Source organism: Arachis ipaensis, chromosome B9, assembly GCF_059453495.1.
Source record: "Arachis ipaensis isolate K30076 ecotype BB chromosome B9, ASM5945349v1, whole genome shotgun sequence".
In the NCBI taxonomy this organism is placed as follows: Eukaryota; Viridiplantae; Streptophyta; class Magnoliopsida; order Fabales; family Fabaceae; genus Arachis; species Arachis ipaensis.
Window position 1 is genome coordinate 115,164,169 of NC_142444.1, and position 20,337 is coordinate 115,184,505.

The 20,337-nt window shown below is 38.8% G+C and overlaps 1 non-coding gene across 1 annotated transcript; it reads right to left on the reverse strand.

The window, feature by feature from the left end:
• Nucleotides 1-4,450: 4,450 nt before the first annotated feature.
• LOC148546000 (small nucleolar RNA R71) lies at nucleotides 4,451-4,554 on the reverse strand. Its single transcript, XR_015901035.1, has one exon. It is a non-coding gene; the product is annotated as a small nucleolar RNA R71 (small nucleolar RNA).
• Nucleotides 4,555-20,337: the final 15,783 nt, after the last annotated feature.

A 20,337-nucleotide genomic window follows, 5' to 3' on the forward strand; every position in this document is an offset into this window, starting at 1 on the left:
TGGCGCCAACGTTTGCCAAAAAGTTTGAGGCAAACTTTGGCTCAAGCTTTTCTCCCAAAAGTTTGAGCTAAAGTTTGAGGCAAACTTTGGCTCAAGCTTTTTTCCTCTGGGGTGTTTTCAATTCTTCCAAAAGTTTGAGCTAAAGTTTGAGGCAAACTTTGGCTCAAACTTTTTGTTCTCTCTTGCTCCTAGCCATTCCTTCTTCCTTCAACCTTCTTCACAACTCTTTTCACCTATCATCAATCAACCAAACACATCAAAGCTATGCTCAAAATCATGAGTTTGTTATTCTTTCATAATATATGACAATTATAGCATAAAATCTCATGAAATTGCATTAATTCATCCATGGTTGATTGAATCAAAGGAAACATGGAAATCTACCCAATTGGCTTGCTTATGGCTCATGAAAGTGCATAAAACCTATTGAAAACAAAGGAAAAAGCATAGAAAAACATGACATGGTGACATGTCATCAGCAACCCAATTTTTATTTATCTAATTTTATTTTTATTGTTATTCATGTTTTATTAGGTTCATGATCATGTGGAGTCACAAAATAAATATAAAAATTGAAAACGGAATCAAAAACAACAAAAGAAAAATCACACCTTGGAGGAGGATCTCACTGGCATTTAAACGCCAGTAAAGAGCATCTGTCTAGCGTCCAACGCCAGAACAGAACATGTTTCTGGCGTTGAACGCTAGAAACAAGCAGTATCCTGGCGTCCAGACGCCAGAAATGCGCAGTGAAGAAGAGCTGGCACTGAATGCCAGAAACAAGCATCTGGCTGGCATTCAACGCCAGAAATATGCTGCATCTGGGCGTTGAACGCCCAGAACAAGCATCAATTTGGCGTTTAAACGCCAGAATTGCATGCAAAGGCATTTTACATGCCTAATGGGTGCAGGGATGCAAATCCTTGACACCTCGGGTTCTGTGGACTCCACAGGATCAACTCAGCATCTGTGGACCCCACAAGATCCCCACCTACCTCCACTCACTCTCTTCCCTCTTCTCAATGTTCATCCTCTCTTCCCAATAAACACTCTTCCCCAAAACTCTTCACCAATCACCTCAATTTCTCTTCCCAATAAATATATTTTCAGTTTCAAATTCTTTTATTATTTGTGTAAATTTAAATGAATATTATAATATAAAATAATATTATAATATACAGTTTAAGAATATGCTTAAATACAAAATTATGTCAGATTACAAACTGATACTCATTGTAATACTTACTTTTAATATACTAAAACTTTAAAAATCTTATTATATTATTAAAATATACCCTGATAAATAAATCTTAAAAAAAAAGATACAAGCAACAAATTTGAAAATTTGATCCTAATTTAATATTGATTTGAATTTCAATAGCTATGTTGGCTTGTGAGGCAAGATGGTAATGGGTATAATGAAGCGTGCCAAATCAGATGCCATTGATGATTTTTTAAATTATAGCTCTTTATCTTATGGTTTATAGCTTATACTTTTTTATCTTTGAATTCTAATTTTGAATTTGTGAAACACTACTATGCATTGGTGAAACTTGTACACGGTACAAAAAGGATTAATGATATCAGTCATTGATAGTTTTGAGTCTGATTTTTTAATTTTTATAACCGCGAATGTCATTATAAATATTTTTCTAATTACTTTTCTATATAATTATGCAGGATAATATTGAGGATGATGATAATGAAGATTAAGTTGATTATTATTGTGGTTTATTGTCGAAGATAGAGTAGTGTTGGGAATGGATACATGTATAGTTGACTAATGACTTTTATTAGAAGATACTTATGTAGGATATAATATTTTAATTTTTTATAGAGTATTAGTAGTAAATTCTAAGTGATATCATAGTTATTTTGATATGGCTATGTTTATTTTAATATGAGATGTATGAATATTTAAAATTAACATTATTCTAGTACTTTTGGATCATTATTATAAATATATTTTGGTTACAGATAATTTTTATTATTTAAAAAAATTATTTAGTATAATTATGTATTTATTTTTATTTTATAATATTTAACTCATTTAATTAAAAATGCAGAATATAATGTGGGACCTAAGGCTACACTTATATACAGTAGCTATAGTATACAAAAAAAAATGAGGGACCTAAGGCTACACTTATAAAAAGTAGCCATGGAATATAATGTGGCTACACTTGACAGGTGATGCAATAGTGTTGAAAAGCGTAGCCTATTCTAGTAAAAATGGAAGCTGAAAAGCGTAGCCGTTGGTCCTGCACAGCATCACTTGAAAAGCGTAGCCTATTCCCAAACGCCAAAAGCATAGCCCTTGGTGCAGAAAAGCGTAGCCTTTGAGAATAGGCAACGGCCGAATAGGAATCACCCCAAAAAGCGTAGCCATAGCCCAAAAAGTGTAGCCGTAGCCTAAGGCATCATTTTTTTCACTTTTGGCTACACTTTTCAAGTGTACCTGAATGAGTGTTTTTCTTGTAGTAAAGATTCCTGGAATTCACATTAAAAATTTTGGAATCCTTATTTTTCTTTTTCGCAAATAATTTTCGAAAAATCCAAAAAAATTAGAAAATCAAAAAAATCAAAAAAATATTTCATGTTTCTTGTTTGAGTCTTGAGTCAATTTTTAAGTTTGGTGTTAATTGCATACTCATCTTGCATTTTTCGAAAATTGCATTCATGCATTGCATTCATCATGATCTTCAAGTTGTTCTTGATAAACCTTCTTGATTGATCTTCATATTTTATTGTTTTGTGTCTTTTCTTGTTTTTTATGTGCATTTTTGCATTCATAGTGTCTGAACATGAAAGATTTCTAAGTTTGGTGTCTTGCATGTTTTCTTTGCATATAAAAATTTTCGAAAGTAAGTTCTTGGTGTTCATCTTGATCTTCAAAGTGTTCTTGGTGTTCATCTTGACATTCATAGCATTCTTGCATGCATTCATCATTTTGATCTAAAAATTTTCATGCATTGAGTCATTTTCATGTTTTTCTCTTTCATAATTGAAAATTCAAAAAAAAAAATATATATATCTTCCCCTTTTTCACTCATAAATTTCGAAAATTTGGATTGACTTTTTCAAAAAATTTTTAAAAATCTAGTTTTCTTATGAGTCAAATCAAATTTTCAATTTAAAAATCTTATCTTTTTCAAAAATCAAATCTTTTTCATTTTTCTTATTTATTTTCGAAAATTTTAAAAATATTTTTCAAAAATCTTTTTCTTAATTTTATCTCATAATTCTTGAAAATATCATCAACAATTAATGTTTTGATTCAAAAATTTCAAGTTTGTATTCAAACTTTAAGTTCTAGAATCATATTTTGTGATTTCTTGTGAATCAAGTCATTAATTGTGATTTTAAAAATCAAATCTTTTTCAAAACTAATTTCAATCATATCTTTTCAAAAATATCTTCTTATCTTATCTTTTTCAAAAATTTGATTTTCAAATATCTTTTCTAACTTCTTATCTTCTTATCTTTTCAAAAATTGATTTTCAAAATTTGTTTCAACTAACTAACTAACTTTTTGTTTGTTTCTTATCTTTTTCAAAACTACCTAACTAACTCTCTCTCTCTCATTTTTGAAAATATCTTCCCTCTTTTTCAAAAATTCTTTTTAATTAACTAATTGTTTCAAATTTTAATTTTAATTTTCGAAAATCACTAACCATTTTTCAAAAATAATTTTCGAAATTCCTCTTTCTCTCTCATCTCCTTCTATTTATTTATTCATCTACTAACACTTCTCTCCCATCCAAAAATTTGAACACTACCTCCCTTTCTGTGTTCGAGTTTTTTTCTTCCCTCCTTTACATTACATTCTTTTCTTCTTCTACTCACACAGGGGAACCTCTATACCTGGGTAAAAAGGATCCTTATTATTATTATTTTTCTATCCCCTCTTTTTCATATGAGCAGGAGCAAGGACAAGAATATTCTTGTTGAAGCAGATCCAGAACCTGAAAGGACTCTGAAGAGGAAACTAAGAGAAGCTAAATTACAACAATCCAGCAAGCACCTTTCAGAAATTTTCGAACAAAAAGAGGAGATGGCAGCCGAAAATAATAATAATGCAAGGAGGATGCTTGGTGACTTTACTGCACCTAATTCTAATTTACATGGAAGAAGCATCTCCATCCCCACCATTGGAGCAAACAATTTTGAGCTGAAACCTCAATTAGTTTCTCTGATGCAGCAAAACTGCAAGTTTCATGGACTTCCATCTGAAGATCCTTTTCAGTTCTTAACTGAATTCTTGCAGATCTGTGATACCGTTAAGACTAATGGAGTAGATCCTGAAGTCTACAGGCTTATACTTTTCCCGTTTGTTGTAAGAGATAGAGCTAGAGTGTGGTTGGACTCTCAGCCTAAAGATAGCCTGAACTCTTGGGATAAGCTGGTCACGGCTTTCTTAGCCAAGTTCTTTCCTCCTCAAAAGTTGAGCAAGCTTAGAGTGGATGTTCAAACCTTCAGACAGAAAGAAGGTGAATCCCTCTATGAAGCTTGGGAGAGATACAAGCAACTGACCAAAAAGTGTCCTTCTGACATGTTTTCAGAATGGACCATCCTGGATATATTCTATGATGGTCTGTCTGAATTAGCTAAGATGTCATTGGATACTTCTGCAGGTGGATCCATTCACCTAAAGAAAACGCCTGCAGAAGCTCAAGAACTCATTGACATAGTTGCTAATAACCAGTTCATGTACACTTCTGAGAGGAATCCTGTGAGTAATGGGACGCCTCAGAAGAAGGGAGTTCTTGAAATTGATACTCTAAATGTCATATTGGCTCAGAACAAAATATTGACTCAGCAAGTCAATATGATTTCTCAGAGTCTGAATGGGATGCAAGCTGCATCCAACAGTACTCAAGAGGCATCTTCTGAAGAAGAAGCTTATGATCCTGAGAACCCTGCAATAGTAGAGGTGAATTACATGGGTGAACCCTATGGAAACACCTATAATCTCTCATGGAAGGATCAAAAGCCTTAACAAGGCTTTAATAATGGTGGAAGAAACAGGTTTAGCAATAGCAAGCCTTTTCCATCATCCACTCAGTAACAAACAGAGAACTCTGAACAAAATACTTCTAATTTAGCAAACTTAGTCTCTGATCTATCTAAGGCCACTGTGAGTTTCATGAATGAAACAAGGTCCTCCATTAGAAATTTGGAAGCACAAGTGGGCCAGCTGAGTAAAAGGATCATTGAAATCCCTCCTAGTACTCTCCCAAGTAATACTGAAGAAAATCCAAAAGGAGAGTGCAAGGCCATTGATATAACCATCATGGCCGAATCCAAGGAAGAAGGGGAGGACGTGAATCCCAAGGAGGAAGACCTCCTGGGACGTCCAGTGATCAATAAGGAGTTTCCCTTTGAGGAACCAAAGGAATCTAAGACTCATCTAGAGACCATAGAGATTCCATTGAACCTCCTTACACCATTCATGAGCTCTGATGAGTATTCTTCTTCTGAAGAGAATGAGGATGTTACTGAAGAGCAAGTTGCCAAGTTCCTTGGTGCAATCATGAAGCTGAATGCCAATTTATTTGGTGGTGAGACTTGGGGAGATGAACCTCCCCTATTCACCAATGAACTGAATGCATTGGATCAACTGAGATTGCCTCAGAAGAAACAAGATCCTGGAAAGTTCCAGATACCTTGTACCATAGGCACCATGACCTTTGAGAAGGCTCTATGTGACCTGGGGTCAGGAATAAACCTCATGCCACTCTCTGTAATGGAGAAACTGGGAATCTTTGAGGTACAAGCTGCTAAAATCTCATTAGAGATGGTAGACAATTCCAGAAAACAGGCTTATGGACAAGTAGAGGACATATTAGTAAAGGTTGAAGGCCTTTACATCCCTGCTGATTTCACAATCCTAGATACTGGGAAGGATGAGGATGAATCCATCATCCTTGGAACACCCTTCCTAGCCACAGCAAGAGCTGTGATTGATATTGACAGAGGTGAATTAGTCCTTCAATTGAATGAGGACTCCCTTGAGTTTAAAATTCAAGGACATCCTTCTGTAAACATGGAAAAGAGGCACAGTAAGCTTCTCTCAAAACAGAGTCAACCAGAGCCCCCACAGTCAAACTCTAAGTTTGGTGTTGGGGAGTCTCAACAATGCTCTAAACATCTGTGAGGCTCCATGAGAGCCCACTGTCAAGCTATTGACATTAAAGAAGCGCTTGTTGGGAGGCAACTCAATTTTTATTTAATTATATTTTTATTAGTTATATGTCTTTATAGGTTCATGATCATGTGGAGTCACAAAATAAATCAAAAAAATTAAAAACAGAATCAAAAACAGCAGAAGAAAAATCACACCCTGGAGGAGGATCTTACTGGCGTTTAAACGCCAGTAAGGAGCATCTGGATGGCATTCAACGCCAGAACAGAGCATGGATCTGGCGTTGAACGCCAGAAACAAGCAGCATCCTGGCGTCCAGACGCTAGAAATGCGCAGTGAAGAAAAGCTGGCGCTGAACGCCAGAAACAAGCATCTGGCTGGCGTTCAACGCCAAAAATATGCTGCATCTGGGCGTTGAACGCCCAGAACAAGCATCAATTCGGCGTTTAAACGCCAGAATTGCATGCAAAGGCGTTTTATGTGCCTAATGGGTGCAGGGATGCAAATCCTTGACACCTCAGAATCTGTGGACCCCACAGGATCCCCACCTACCTCCACTCACTCTCTTCCCTCTTCTCAATGTTCATCCTCTCTTCTCAATAAACACTCTTCCCCAAAACTCTTCACCAATCACCTCAATCTCTCTTCCCTATCACCACTTCACCACTCACATCATCCACTCTTCCCCATAAACCTACCTCATAAACTCCACCTACTTTCAAAATTCAAAATCAATTTCCCACCCAAAACCCACCCTTATGGCCGAACCTTAACCCCCTCCCTTCCCTATATATAGCCCTCCATTTTTCCTCATTTTCATACAACACAACCCTCTCTTCTCTTCTTGGCCGAATACACCTGTCTCTCCTCTCCTCCATATTTTCTTCTTCTTCTTCATCTATTCTTTCTTCTCTTGCTCGAGGGAGAGCAATATTCTAAGTTTGGTGTGGGTAAAAGCATAAGCTTTTTGTTTTTCCATTACCATTGATGGCACCCAAGACCGGAGAATCCTCTAGAAAAGGGAAAGGGAAGACAAAAGCTTCCACCTCCGAGTCATGGGAGATGGAAAGATTCATCTCCAAAGCTCATCAAGACCACTTCTATGATGTTGTGGCCAAGAAGAAGGTGATCCCCGAGGTCCCTTTCAAACTCAAGAGAAATGAGTATCCGGAGATCCGACATGAGATCTATAGAAGAGGTTGGGAAGTTCCAACAAGTCGGAACTCTAATGGTTCAAGAGTTCTATGCTAATGCATGGATCACAAGGAACCATGATCAAAGTAAGAACCCGAACCCAAAGAATTATCTCATCATGGTTCGGGGGAATTACTTAGATTTTAGTCCGGAAAATGTAAGGTTGGCGTTCAACTTGCCAATGATGGAAGAGAATGCACGCCCCTACACAAGGAGAGTCAACTTTGATCAAAGGTTGGACCAAGTCCTCATGGACATATGTGTGGAAGGAGCTCAATGGAAGATTAACTCAAAAGGCAAACTGGTTCAACTGAGAAGACTGGACCTTAAGCCTATAGCTAGAGGATGGTTGGAGTTCATTTAACGCTCAATCATTCCCACTAGCAACCGGTCTGAAGTTACTATAGACCGGGCCATCATGATCCATAGCATCATGATTGGAGAAGAGGTGGAGGTTCATGAGATTATACCTCAAGAACTCTACAAGGTGGCTGACAAGTCCTCCACTATGGCAAGGTTAGCTTTTCCTCACCTCATTTTCCATCTATGCAATTCGGCTGGGATTGACATAGAAGGAGACATTCCTATTGAGGAAGAGAAGCCCATCACTAAGAAAAGGATGGAGCAAACAAGAGAGCCCATTCATGGAGCTCACGAGACGCATGAAGCTCATCACCATGAGATCCCGGAGATGCCTCAAATACATTTTTCTCCACAAAACTATTGGGAGCAAATCAACACCTCTCTAGGAGAATTAAGTTCCAACATGGGACAATTAAGGGTGGAACATCAAGAGCACTCCATCATCCTTCATGAAATTAGAGAAGATCAAAAAGCAATGAGGGAGGAGCAACAAAGACAAGGAAGAGACATAGAAGAGCTCAAGGACATCATTGGTTCCTCAAGAAGGAAACACCACCATCACTAAGGTGGACTCATTCCTTGTTCTTACATTCTCTGTTTGTTTTCTTTATGTTAAGTGCTTATCCATGTTTGTGTCTTATTACATGATCATTAGTATTTAGTAACTATGTCTTAAAGTTATGAATGTCCTATGAATCCATCCCCTCTCTTAAATGAAAACTGTTTTAATTCAAAACAACAAGAAGTACATGAGTTTTGAATTTATCCTTGAACTTAGTTTAATTATATTGATGTGGTGACAATGATTCTTGTTTTCTGAATGAATGCCTGAACAGTGCATATGTCTTTTGAAGATGTTGTTTTAAAATGTTAAATATGTTGGCTCTTGAAAGAATGATGACAAGGAGACATGTTATTTGATAATCTGAAAAATCATAAAAATGATTCTTGAAGCAAGAAAAAGCAGCAAAGAACAAAGCTTGCAGAAAAAAAAATAGAAAGAAAAAGAAAAAGCAAGCAGAAAAAGCCAAGGCTCTTAAAACCAAAAGGCAAGAGCAAAAAGGCAATAGCCCTTAAAACCAAAAGGCAAGGGTAAATAAAAAGGATCCCAAGGCTTTGAGCATCAGTGGATAGGAGGGCCTAAAGGAATAAAATCCTGGCCTAAGCGGCTAAATCAAGCTGTCCCTAACCATGTGCTTGTGGCGTGAAGGTGTCAAGTGAAACTTGAGACTGAGCGGTTAAAGTCAAGGTCCAAAGCAAAAGAAGAGTGTGCTTAAGAACCCTGGACACCTCTAATTGGGGACTTCAGCAAAGCTGAGTCACAATCTGAAAAGTTTCACCCAGTTATGTGTCTGTGGCATTTATGTATCCGGTGGTAATACTGGAAAACAAAGTGCTTAGGGCCACGGCCAAGACTCATAAAGTAGCTGTGTTCAAGAATCAACATACTGAACTAGGAGAATCAATAACACTATCTGAACTCTGAGTTCCTATAGATGCCAATCATTCTGAACCTCAATGGATAAAGTGAGATGCCAAGACTATTCAAGAGGCAAAAAGCTACAAGTTCTGCTCATCTGATTGGAGCTATGTTTCATTGATAGTTTGGAATTTATAGTATATTCTCTTCTTTTTATCCTATTTGATTTTCAGTTGCTTGGGGACAAGCAACAATTTAAGTTTGGTGTTGTGATGAGCGGATAATTTATACGCTTTTTGGCATTGTTTTTAGTATGTTTTTAGTAGGATCTAGTTACTTTTAGGGATGTTTTCATTAGTTTTTATGTTAAATTTACATTTCTGGACTTTACTAAGAGCTTGTGTGTTTTTCTGTGATTTCAGGTATTTTCTGGCTGAAATTGAGGGACTTGAGCAAAAATCAGATTCAGAGGTTGAAGAAGGACTGCTGATGCTGTTGGATTCTGACCTCCCTGCACTCAAAGTGGATTTTCTGGAGTTACAGAACTTAGAATGGCGCGCTTCCATTTGCGTTGGAAAGTAGACATCCAGGGCTTTCAAGCAATATATAATAGTCCATACTTTGGTCGAGTTTAGACGACGCAAAAGGGCGTTGAACGCCAGTCCTATGCTGCAGTCTAGAGTTAAACGCCAGAAACACATCATGAACCAGAGTTGAACGCCAGAAACACGTTACAACCTGGCGTTCAACTCCAGAAAGAGCCTCTGCACGTGTAACATTCAAGCTCAGCCAAAGCACACACCAAGTTGTCCCCGGAAGTGGATTTATGCATGATGCACGGAAAACTTGTCTCATAACAAATTTCCTTCGGCAAGTGTACCGAATTTGTCGTCAAGTAAAAACTCACAATAGAGTGAGGTCGAATCCCACAGGGATTGATTGATCAAGCAACTTTAATTAGAGGAATGTTCTAGTTGAGCGAATCAGAATTTGAGTTGAGAATTTGCAGAAAATTAAATGGCGGAAAAGTAAATAACAGAAAAGTAAATGCTAGAAATAAAGAGCTGAATGTAGATGACTGAAAGTAAATTGCAGAATCTTAAATGGGAATGGAGAAATTGCTCATAAAAGTAAATGACAGAAATTAAAGAGAATGGGTAAGATCAGAAATGGGGAGTTCATTGGGCTTGGGAGATGTTGCATTCTCCGGATCAATTTCATTTTCATCTCTTCCTCAATCAATGCACTCATTGATCTCCTTGGCAATCTTAAGTGATCGAATTACAATTTCTTGTAATTCAATCTCTCAAATCTTGATCAATAGCCAATTCCTTGGTCAATTGCTCATGAGAAGAGATGAAGTATGGTCACTGATTATACCACATGCATTTCCCAAATCAAGTGTTGAGAGGATTATAGTCACATATCCATCCAAACCCAATTTGGTCCAGCATGAGAAAGCATTTCTAGCATGATCTCTTCATTCCTCTTTCAAGGTTCAGAAGAGATCCAAGTATGAATAGCTTCTTTTCCAAGATAACTACCCAATTGGATGAAGATCGAAAGCTTTCAATTAAAATCAAGAGAAAAGATAGAAGAAGAATAATGAAAACTAGTATTAATCCATCAAATTACAACAGAGCTCCCTAACCCAATGAAAGGGGTTTAGTTGTTCATAGCTCTGGAAAATGAAAACAAAGATGGAGAATACATGATGAAACTAGAAGTGCAGAGAAAGTAAAATACAGAGAGTAATTCTATGCCCAGAGGCTCCCTATAATTTCCAACTTTCCAACTCCCAAAATAATTCAAAGCTACTCCTATATATACTACTCTTCTGTTCTTCTAGTTGATTCTTCAAGTCTTGGGTATGGGCCTTTGGATCTTGAGTCTGAAGTAGTTTTCTTCTTCATTGGGCTTAGTTTTACTTGCAGAGAGAAAGTGTGAAGTGGGCAGAGACTTTTAGCTCAGGAAGTTAGTGGTGTTAACGTTCAGTGAAAATATGGGTTCAAGAACGTTAGTGACAATCACCTTTTTCACTAACGTTCCTCACCAAAGTTAAGAGCCACGTTAACTTCAACGTTAGTGGCATAAACGTTGCCACTAACGTTTCCACTATGTCCTTCGCACACGTTATTAGGACTCAACTTTCCTAATAACGTTGAGAAGTCTCCCCCTTCCCTACGTTAGAGTCCACGTTAACTTAGTTAACGTGGCTCTTTTAACGTAGGCTTGCCAACCTTCGAGAACGTTAGTGACACTTACCATTGTCACTAACGTTCCAATGTGCCCCTAATTCTCACGTTAGAGTCCACGTTAACTAGGTTAACGTGGCTTCTAACATGGCCATGCTAGCCATCTCCAACGTTAGTGAAAAAGTTGAGTGTCACTAACGTTGGCTCATCATTCCCTTATCCACGTTAGCTTCCACGTTAACTAAGTTAACGTGGGAGTTAACGTGGCTCATAGTGGCTTGTGTGAGCTCATTCCAACGTTAGTGACAATGTTAGGTGTCACTAACTTTGGCAATCATCTCCCTTTTTCACGTTAGCTTCCACGTTAACTAGGTTAACGTGGGAGTTAACGTGGCTTCTTGGGGCTACTGTGGGTTCCTTCCAACGTTAGTGACAATGTTTTGTGTCACTAACGTTGTCGACCACTTTGTCTCTTCACGTTAGCTTCCACGTTAACTAGGTTAACGTGGGAGTTAACGTGGCTTATTGTGACTTGGCCAAGGTTAGTGACAATGTTGAATGTCACTAACGTTGGCTTCCCCTTTACTTCTTAACGTTAGAAGCCACGTTAACTAAGTTAACATGGCACCTAACGTGGCCACTTATGAGCTTGGTCCAACGTTAGTGATAATGTTAAGTGTCACTAACGTTGGCTCCATTTCCTTTCTTCCACGTTAGAGTTCACGTTAACTTAGTTAACGTGACTCTTAACGTGCGCAATGATGGCTTCGAGAGCGTTATTGGCAATTACTTTTCTCATTAACTTTGCAAGTTACTCCCATTCCACATTAGTGTTAACGTTAGTGTAACTAACGTAGCCATTAATGTGGTCCTTCTTTACTTCCTTTTTCCTGAAATCAAGCAATAAAGTGCATCAAAGTTTTAGTCCAAGTCATGGGAAATGCAACATCCAATTTATCCTTAAATTCATGCAAAATCCTCATGAAATCATGTAAAGTGCACAATGTATGCTTGAATCAAGATGTAAGTGAATATCTACCCAAAACTAGCTTATTTCCTAAGGAAATGCATGAAACTACCCTAAAAATAGTAAAGAAAAGGTCAGTGAAACTGGCCAAAATGCCCTGGCATCACAACACCAAACTTAAAGCTTGCTTGTCCCTAAGCAAGTACTGGAACAAGAGAATGATGAATGGAATGCCAAGAGAAATGAGTCATTCTTGTGGAAGTCATGTCCTTGGTTTTATGGTGGTTTCATGCATAGCAACTTAGGTTCATTCCTGGCTTTCAGACCTTTATCATGTCCTAGAATACTTACTGTGGTTGCATCCCATGAGACTTTTATTCATTGATCCTTTTGTTGTTATTTCAGGGCTTATTTTTGTTCTTAAGCTAAGTGCTCTGTAAGGGGGCAACTCTTTAAAATAAGCTTTCAGCCAACACTCCCGAACCAGTTGGTTCAAGGTGCTAGGTGTTGAAGCACCCCTAAGGACTTACTTGATCAAGTCTCTCCCCCATACATACACACCACATGCATATAGTTTATTTATTTTCTTTTCTTGAGACCTTGGTGTCCGGCACCTCTTTGGGTTACTAAATGCTCTATAGTGAAGGTTACTCTTGATAGTGGACTTTCAGCTGCTAATCCCGAGTTAGTTAACCCAAGTTACCAAGTGATAAGGCACCCCTAAGAGCTTATTCATCTAAGTAGATCCCTCACACAGGAGCACCACAGACACATGCCTCAAGATTAAAACCATTGGTGCCTAGCCTTATTGCTTACTCTTTTTCTTTTATTTTTCAACCTTTATTGTTCTTTCCCTTTTTCTTATTAGGATCTTCTTATTTAGCTAGTCTCATGGGGTGTATTCAAAGCATATGATTCAGGACAGATAGTTGTCTTCCCATCTTATGGTTGAACCAACTTAGCTAACTTATGACTATACCATAAACTCATGAACTTACTCCATAGTATGAAATCCTCTCTGGTCTTTTGAAACACTCATTCTCTTTTCATTTAATTTAAAGGGACAAACATACAAGTAAGCAAAGTAAGGATGCAGTGACATAAAGACTAGTAAACATAGACCTCTTCAACGCAAAAACTTAAAAGACAGAATTTTAAAAAGGTTCAAACTATTATGGAAGCAAGTTCTATTTCATACAAGATCTTCCTTATTCAAAGCATAGAAAAAGATGGACCAAAGAAGGAACTCCACCTTTTACTCATGTGGTTGCCCATGCTCTCCTCCTTGCTTGTCCTCCTTGTGTCCCTCTTGATTGCTCGTACTCCCACTCCCTTTGCTTTTTCCAATCAGCTTCTTCCAGAAACCACCATCTTCCATCTTCTTCTTGAGTGTTTCCTTCTGCTGTTTCACCTTCCTCTCTTCTTGTTCTACAAAATCTTTTTGGACCTCATCATATGTAAGGATGGCATAGTGTAGATGATGCATATTACTAGACATGTAGTTCAACTTGGCTTGAGTGTTTACGTTGAACTCCTCCCTATGTAGTTGCCGTCCTTCATTAAGTACAGTGAACTCATTGAATGCTTTCATCTGAGCTATTTATCGCTGATTGAGTTCTTGCAAATGCTTATCTTAACGTTCTTGCCTCTCAGTAACTTGGTGGATGGCTTGAGTGAGCTGGGAGTATTGTTCTTGTTGCTGCTTCATTTGTTGTTTCTGCCACTCTTCTTGTTGGCTCATCCAGTTGGACTGAAGGTTTAGTATTTGCTCTTGTCCTTCCATATGTCTCATCCCCAAATCTTCAATGGCTTTTAGAAGGTGATTCATATTCAAGTCGACTGGGTAAGGATGCTCTTCTTGTTGATATTCTTCCTGATGAGACTCCTCTTGGTCTCCTTCTTTTGCTTTTAGTTTCCCTATTTGTGGCCTTCTTTGTTGCTGAGCAGGTGTAGTATAGACCATACGCTGGATTGTCATTAGCCTCTCAGGGTTTACCCAGTCTGGATTGCTATCCTCAAAGACCACCTTGGCCTCTTTGCATAATCTGAAAATGGTGCTGGGGTACCAAAGTCTGGCACCTGATTCAAGCTTCTCAGCTGAATCTTGAATTCCTTCAGCTATAAGTTCATGCACATTGATTTCTCCACCTTGTACTAGGCAATGTACCATAGTTGCTCGATTAATATTGACCTCTGAATTATTTGTAGCCGGGAGGATAGACCTCCTCACGAGTTTGAACCACCCCTTGGCTTCCGGGCTAAGGTCTCCCCTTTTGATGAACCGGGGTCTCCCATCTCCATACCTCTCCCAGTCAGCTGCTATAACACAGATGTCAGTCACGATCTCAGTGAGCTCATCATTGTCTTGGCTTTTACTTATCCTTGCATGATAACTGGGCTCATCAAAATGTGGTGATTTCAGGTGAAGAGCTCTTGTTATAGCATTTGGGCTGAAGTCCACCTCCTTTCCTCTTACATAACTTTTGAAGGTTGGGGCCCTGGTTTTGCCTTCTCTCACCACATTTGCGTAGAACTCTTTGATGAGGTTTCCATTGATCTTCCCCTCTGGATTAGTGAGCCTTTGCCACCCTCTTTTTTCAATTTTCTCCCGAATCTATGGGCATTCGTCTTCATTGAATTGGAAGGTTAACTCGGACAATATCTTTTTGAGCTTGATCCGCTCAAATTCTCGTTCATGGAAGGAAGTTTTGAATCTCTTTTCATCGAAAGGAATGTTCTCCATTGGTTCCTTCCTCTTTTGCCTCTTGGAACTTAATGATGCCATGAATTTGAGTTGCTGTTTGAGGGGATTGGAAGGTAAGGATAAATGAGAAATTTAGTTGGATAAGACGAGGTGTGATGAAGGGGTTTTGGATGTCGAAAGTGTGAAGTGTTGAGAGTGGGAATTTGAATGTGAGGGGTAAGTATGTACCAGGACTCATTTATATAGGGAGATTATGAGTGAGTGGAGGGTGTGGATTGATGGAATGGTTGCTTGATGGACGGTTGGGGTTGTGCATGGAGAAAGGACAAGGATCATCACTTTATGAGGGTTATTGGTTCGGTCTTCAAGAGTCTCCTTTCTTCAATGTTGCATGGCAACATTTTCCAATGCATTCCTTCTTGAGACAAGTGTGTAGTTTCTCTTCATGAAGTGGCCAAACCTTTCTCATTTAATTGTCCAATCAATCTCCTTCAATGCTCCTCTCCTTTTCCCTATAAAGATCAAATAATATCATAGAAAAAAAAGTTACAATTTACGGCTAGAATAATAAAAAGAAGAAAAGATTAGATTGTTTATTCATGAACTCCAACTAACTAACTAACTGTGTATCCTTATATGCACATTGGTGGCACCATGGGGTGACACCAAACTTAGTTTGGAGCACTGTGATGAAAAGTTCTATTCAAAGCTCCAAGACTAGCATGCTCTCAGTTGTATTCATGCTTTCTTGGCACGCTTTGAACACCAAACTTGTTCTTCACTATATACTGCAATATAAGGATTTCACCAAGTGTTTGTCAAGTTTGGGTTGAAATTCATGAATATTGACTTATTCACTAGTAAAAGCTCATAAAACATGGGTTGCCTCCCATGAAGCGCTTCTTTAGCGTCACTAGCTTGACATTTCTCCTTCATCAGGGAGGTTGATAATGCTTCAAGTCCTCCCCTCTTGCCTTGGACTTATATCCATTGGTTGTATCAATGATCTCTTCATGTTCCAAGGAGAGAACTCTGTTGATAGTGAAGACCTTAGGTAACTGAGATGGTACAGTAGGGAGATTAGGGGGGATATCTGGGAAGTAAGCTGAGATCACTTTATCCCCTGGAGAGAAGTTTTCCGTAGGGATCTTCTTGTTCCTCCACCCCCTTGGTACCTTCTTCTTTGTCCCTTTTGATGTTGCCTTGCTTTGTGACTTCTTCTTCTAAGGAAATTTTGTTGTTGTCTTCATATGTCTCTGGTAGTTTAGGTTCCTCCAGCTTTTCCTTGAGTTGTGACAACTGCTTATTTCCTTGTTCATCAACCAAGGGCTTTCCCAGATGGGCTGGTTGTGCTTCAGTGTTTGCTTCCTCTGTCAGCATCTCATTATGATCTTTGCTTGGTTCTTTGTTTTCTTGGTCTGCTTCTTGCGAGAGTTTGAAGACATTAAAGCTGAGTCGTTCATCATGGATCCTCAATATTAGATCCCCTCACTCCACATCTATGAGTGCTCTGGCTGTAGCTAGGAATGGTCTTCCCAATATGATTGGGTGAGTGTGACTCTCTTCCATGTCCAAGATGACAAAGTCTGTGGGAAGAAAGTATTTCCTAACCTTTAACAACACGTTTTCCACCATCCCTATTGCTTGTTTTTGAGTTTTGTCAGCCAGCCTGATGACTACATCTGTGGGCAATATCTCATTGATCTGCAGCCTCTTCACCAGGGATAAGGGCATTAAGTTGATGCTTGCTCCCAAATCGCAGAGTGCTCTATGAAACATTGTTTCTCCTATGGCATAGAGGACATGAAAACTCCCTGGATCTTTTCTTTTTGTAGGCGACTATGGTTGAATGAGGGCACTACACTCCTTGTTCATCACTATAGTTTGGCCTCCCTTGAGTGAGCTTTTCCTAGGAAGCAGCTCCTTCATATACTTGATGTACGCAAGCATTTGTTGGATAGTCTTGATGAATGGTATGTTCACATGCAGAGATGCAAACAAGTCAAGAAATCTTGAGTATATTCTCTTCTCCACAGCACCATTGAGTAGCTGGGGAAAAGGTGCATAGAGTCTCAGCAGCTCCTGTTTTGATATTTCTGGTTCTTGGTATTCTTTTTCCTCCTTCTCTGCTGAGGTATCTTTAGGTTGTTCTGACAGCTTGCTTAACTTGTCCTCAGTCTCCTTATCACTTATAGTGACCATCTTGCAATCTTCCCATCTTACTTTCTTTGTTTCACCTCTTGGATTCTTCTCTGTGTCACTTGGGAATCCATCTGTGGGTTTGGGAATCTGCTCAGAGAGATACCCCACTTGAGATTCCAACCTCTTGATTGTGTCTCCTTGGTTCTTGAAATTGGCTCGCACTTCCTCCTTGAACACCTTGTTGTCTTGAATCTCCTTGCCTATGCCTTCAAGTAGATTCTCAATCCTTGAGAGTCTGTCGTCAAATGATTGTAGATCGGGGTTAGAGGTGGAAGGATGAGGTGAGTTATTTTGGTTTTGATATGGATGTGGAGAGGTTTTTTTATGGGGGTGTTGATATGGTCTAGATGTGAAATGTTGGTGGCTTGCATTGTTGGGATTTGGGCGTCTTTGATCAAGGCTTTGGTCTTGTTGATTTCCCCACCCAAAGTTTGGGTGATTCCTCCATCCAGGGTTATAGGTCTTGGAGTATGGATCATGGTTTTGCCTAGGTGAATTCCCAATGTAGTTGACTTGCTCCTAACTTCCCTCTGCTTCTTTATTCACTCCTTCTTGGGATGTTGATGAAGTGGAGATTGCTGCTACTTGGTTCCTCTCCATCTTCTTGGTGAGGTCAGCTAGCTGCTGGGTAATGAGCTTGTTTTGGGCCAGTAGAGCATCTACATTGTTTAGCTCCATCACTCCTCTTGTGTTCCCTCTTTCGGAAGCATAGAAGTAGTCATTCTCTGCTACAGTTTCAATGACATCTATGGCTTCCTCAATGGTCTTCTTCTTGTTCAAAGATCCTCCGGATGAATGGTCTACGGCCTTCTTTGACTCATAAGAGAACCCTTCATAGAAAATGTGCAGCTGCACCCATTCATTGAACATATCTGGTGGGCACCTCCTTGTTAGGTCTTTAAACCTCTCCTATGCTTCATATAGAGTCTCACCATCTTGTTGCCAGAAAGTTTGGACCTCAGCTCTCAGCCTATTGATTCGTTGAGGGGGGTAAAATCTTGCTAAGAATTTATTCACCACATCCTCCCAGGTTGTCAAGCTCTCCCTTAGGAAAGACTCCAGCCACTTGGCTACCTTATCCTTGAGTGAGAATGGAAATAAGAGCAGTCTATAGGTGTTAGGATGAACACCATTAGACTTCACTGTGTCACATATTCTCAGGAAGGTGGTTAGATGTTGATTGGGGTCTTCTTGGACACTTCCTCCGAACGAACAATTGTTCTGAACAAGGGTGATTAGCTGTGGCTTCAGTTCAAAATTGTTGGCATGGATGGTTGGCTTTTGAATGCTACTTCCACAGTTTCCTGGGTTTGGATTGATGTAAGAGCCTAAAACTCTTCTATCCTCCCCAGCATGATTTGCTCGTCCTCTTCCGCCATGGTTGTGAGCTTCGTCTTCACGATGGTTTTCCATGTTTTCTTCCATGTTTGGTTCAAAGTATTCCTCAAAGTGTTCCTCCTCTTCTTCAGCACCAACTACACGTTTTTCTCTTGCCTCCCTCCTTAGTCTAAGGAAGGTTCTCTCAGGTTCAGAATCAAAGGAAGTTGAAGTCCCGCTTCTTCTCCCTGTCATACAACCAACAAGTACAAGCAAAGAGAATAGGTGTAGAAAGTATATCTGTCAGAATTACTGTTAGTGTGAGTGATGCAATATATCAAACAGTTAGTGGGTTAGTGAAATGAATGGTAAATAACAAAGAAAAAGTAAGGGGAAAGGAAGAGATTAACTAAAACAGAAAGTAAATGACTCAAACAGAAAATTAAATCAAACAAAAATAAAATGCTCAATCTAGTTATCCTCCAATTTAATCATTGTTGATGCACAATCAATCCCCGGCAATGGCGCCATAAACTTGATGCACGAAAAACTTGTCTCATAACAAATTTCCTTCGGCAAGTGTACCAAATTTGTCGTCAAGTAAAAACTCACAATAGAGTGAGGTCAAATCCCACAGGGATTGATTGATCAAGCAACTTTAATTAGAGGAATGTTCTAGTTGAGCGAATCAGAATTTGAATTGAGAATTTGCAGAAAATTAAATGGCGGGAAAGTAAATAACAGAAAAGTAAATGCTAGAAATAAAGAGCTGAATGTAGATGACTGAAAGTAAATTGCAGAATCTTAAATGGGAATGGGGAAATTGCTCATAAAAGTAAATGCCAGAAATTAAAGAGAATGGGTAAGATCAGAAATAGGGAGTTCATTGGGCTTGGGAGATGTTGCATTCTCTGGATCAATTTCATTTTCATCTCTTCCTCAATCAATGCACTCATTGATCTCCTTGGCAATCTTAAGTGATCGAATTACAATTTCTTGTAATTCAATCTCTCAAATCTTGATCAATAGCCAATTCCTTGGTCAATTGCTCATGAGAAGAGATGAAGTATGGTCACTGATTATACCACATGCATTTCCAAATCAAGTGTTGAGAGGATTATAGTCACATATCCATCCAAACCCAATTTGGTCCAGCATGAGAAAGCATTTCTAGCATGATCTCTTCATTCCTCTTTCAAGGTTCAGAAGAGATCCAAGTATGAATAGCTTCTTTTCCAAGATAACTACCCAATTGGATGAAGATCGAAAGCTTTCAAGTAAAATCAAGAGAAAAGATAGAAGAAGAATAATGAAAACTAGCTTTGATCCATCAAATTACAACAGAGCTCCCTAACCCAATAAAAGGGGTTTAGTTGTTCATAGCTCTGGAAAATGAAAACAAAGATGGAGAATACATGATGAAACTAGAAGTGCAGAGAAAGTAAAATACAGAGAGTAATTCTATGCCCAGAGGCTCCCTATAATTTCCAACTTTCCAACTCCCAAAATAATTCAAAGCTACTCCTATATATACTACTCTTCTGTTCTTCTAGTTGATTCTTCAAGTCTTGGGTATGGGCCTTTGGATCTTGAGTCTGAAGCAGTTTTCTTCTTCATTGGGCTTAGTTTTACTTGCAGAGAGAAAGTGTGAAGTGGGCAGAGACTTTTAGCTCAGGAAGTTAGTGGTGTTAACATTCAGTGAAAATGTGGGTTCGAGAACGTTAGTGACAATCACCTTTTTCACTAACGTTCCTTACCAAAGTTAAGAGCCACGTTAACTTCAACGTTAGTGGCACAAACGTTGCCACTAACGTTTCCACTATGTCCTTC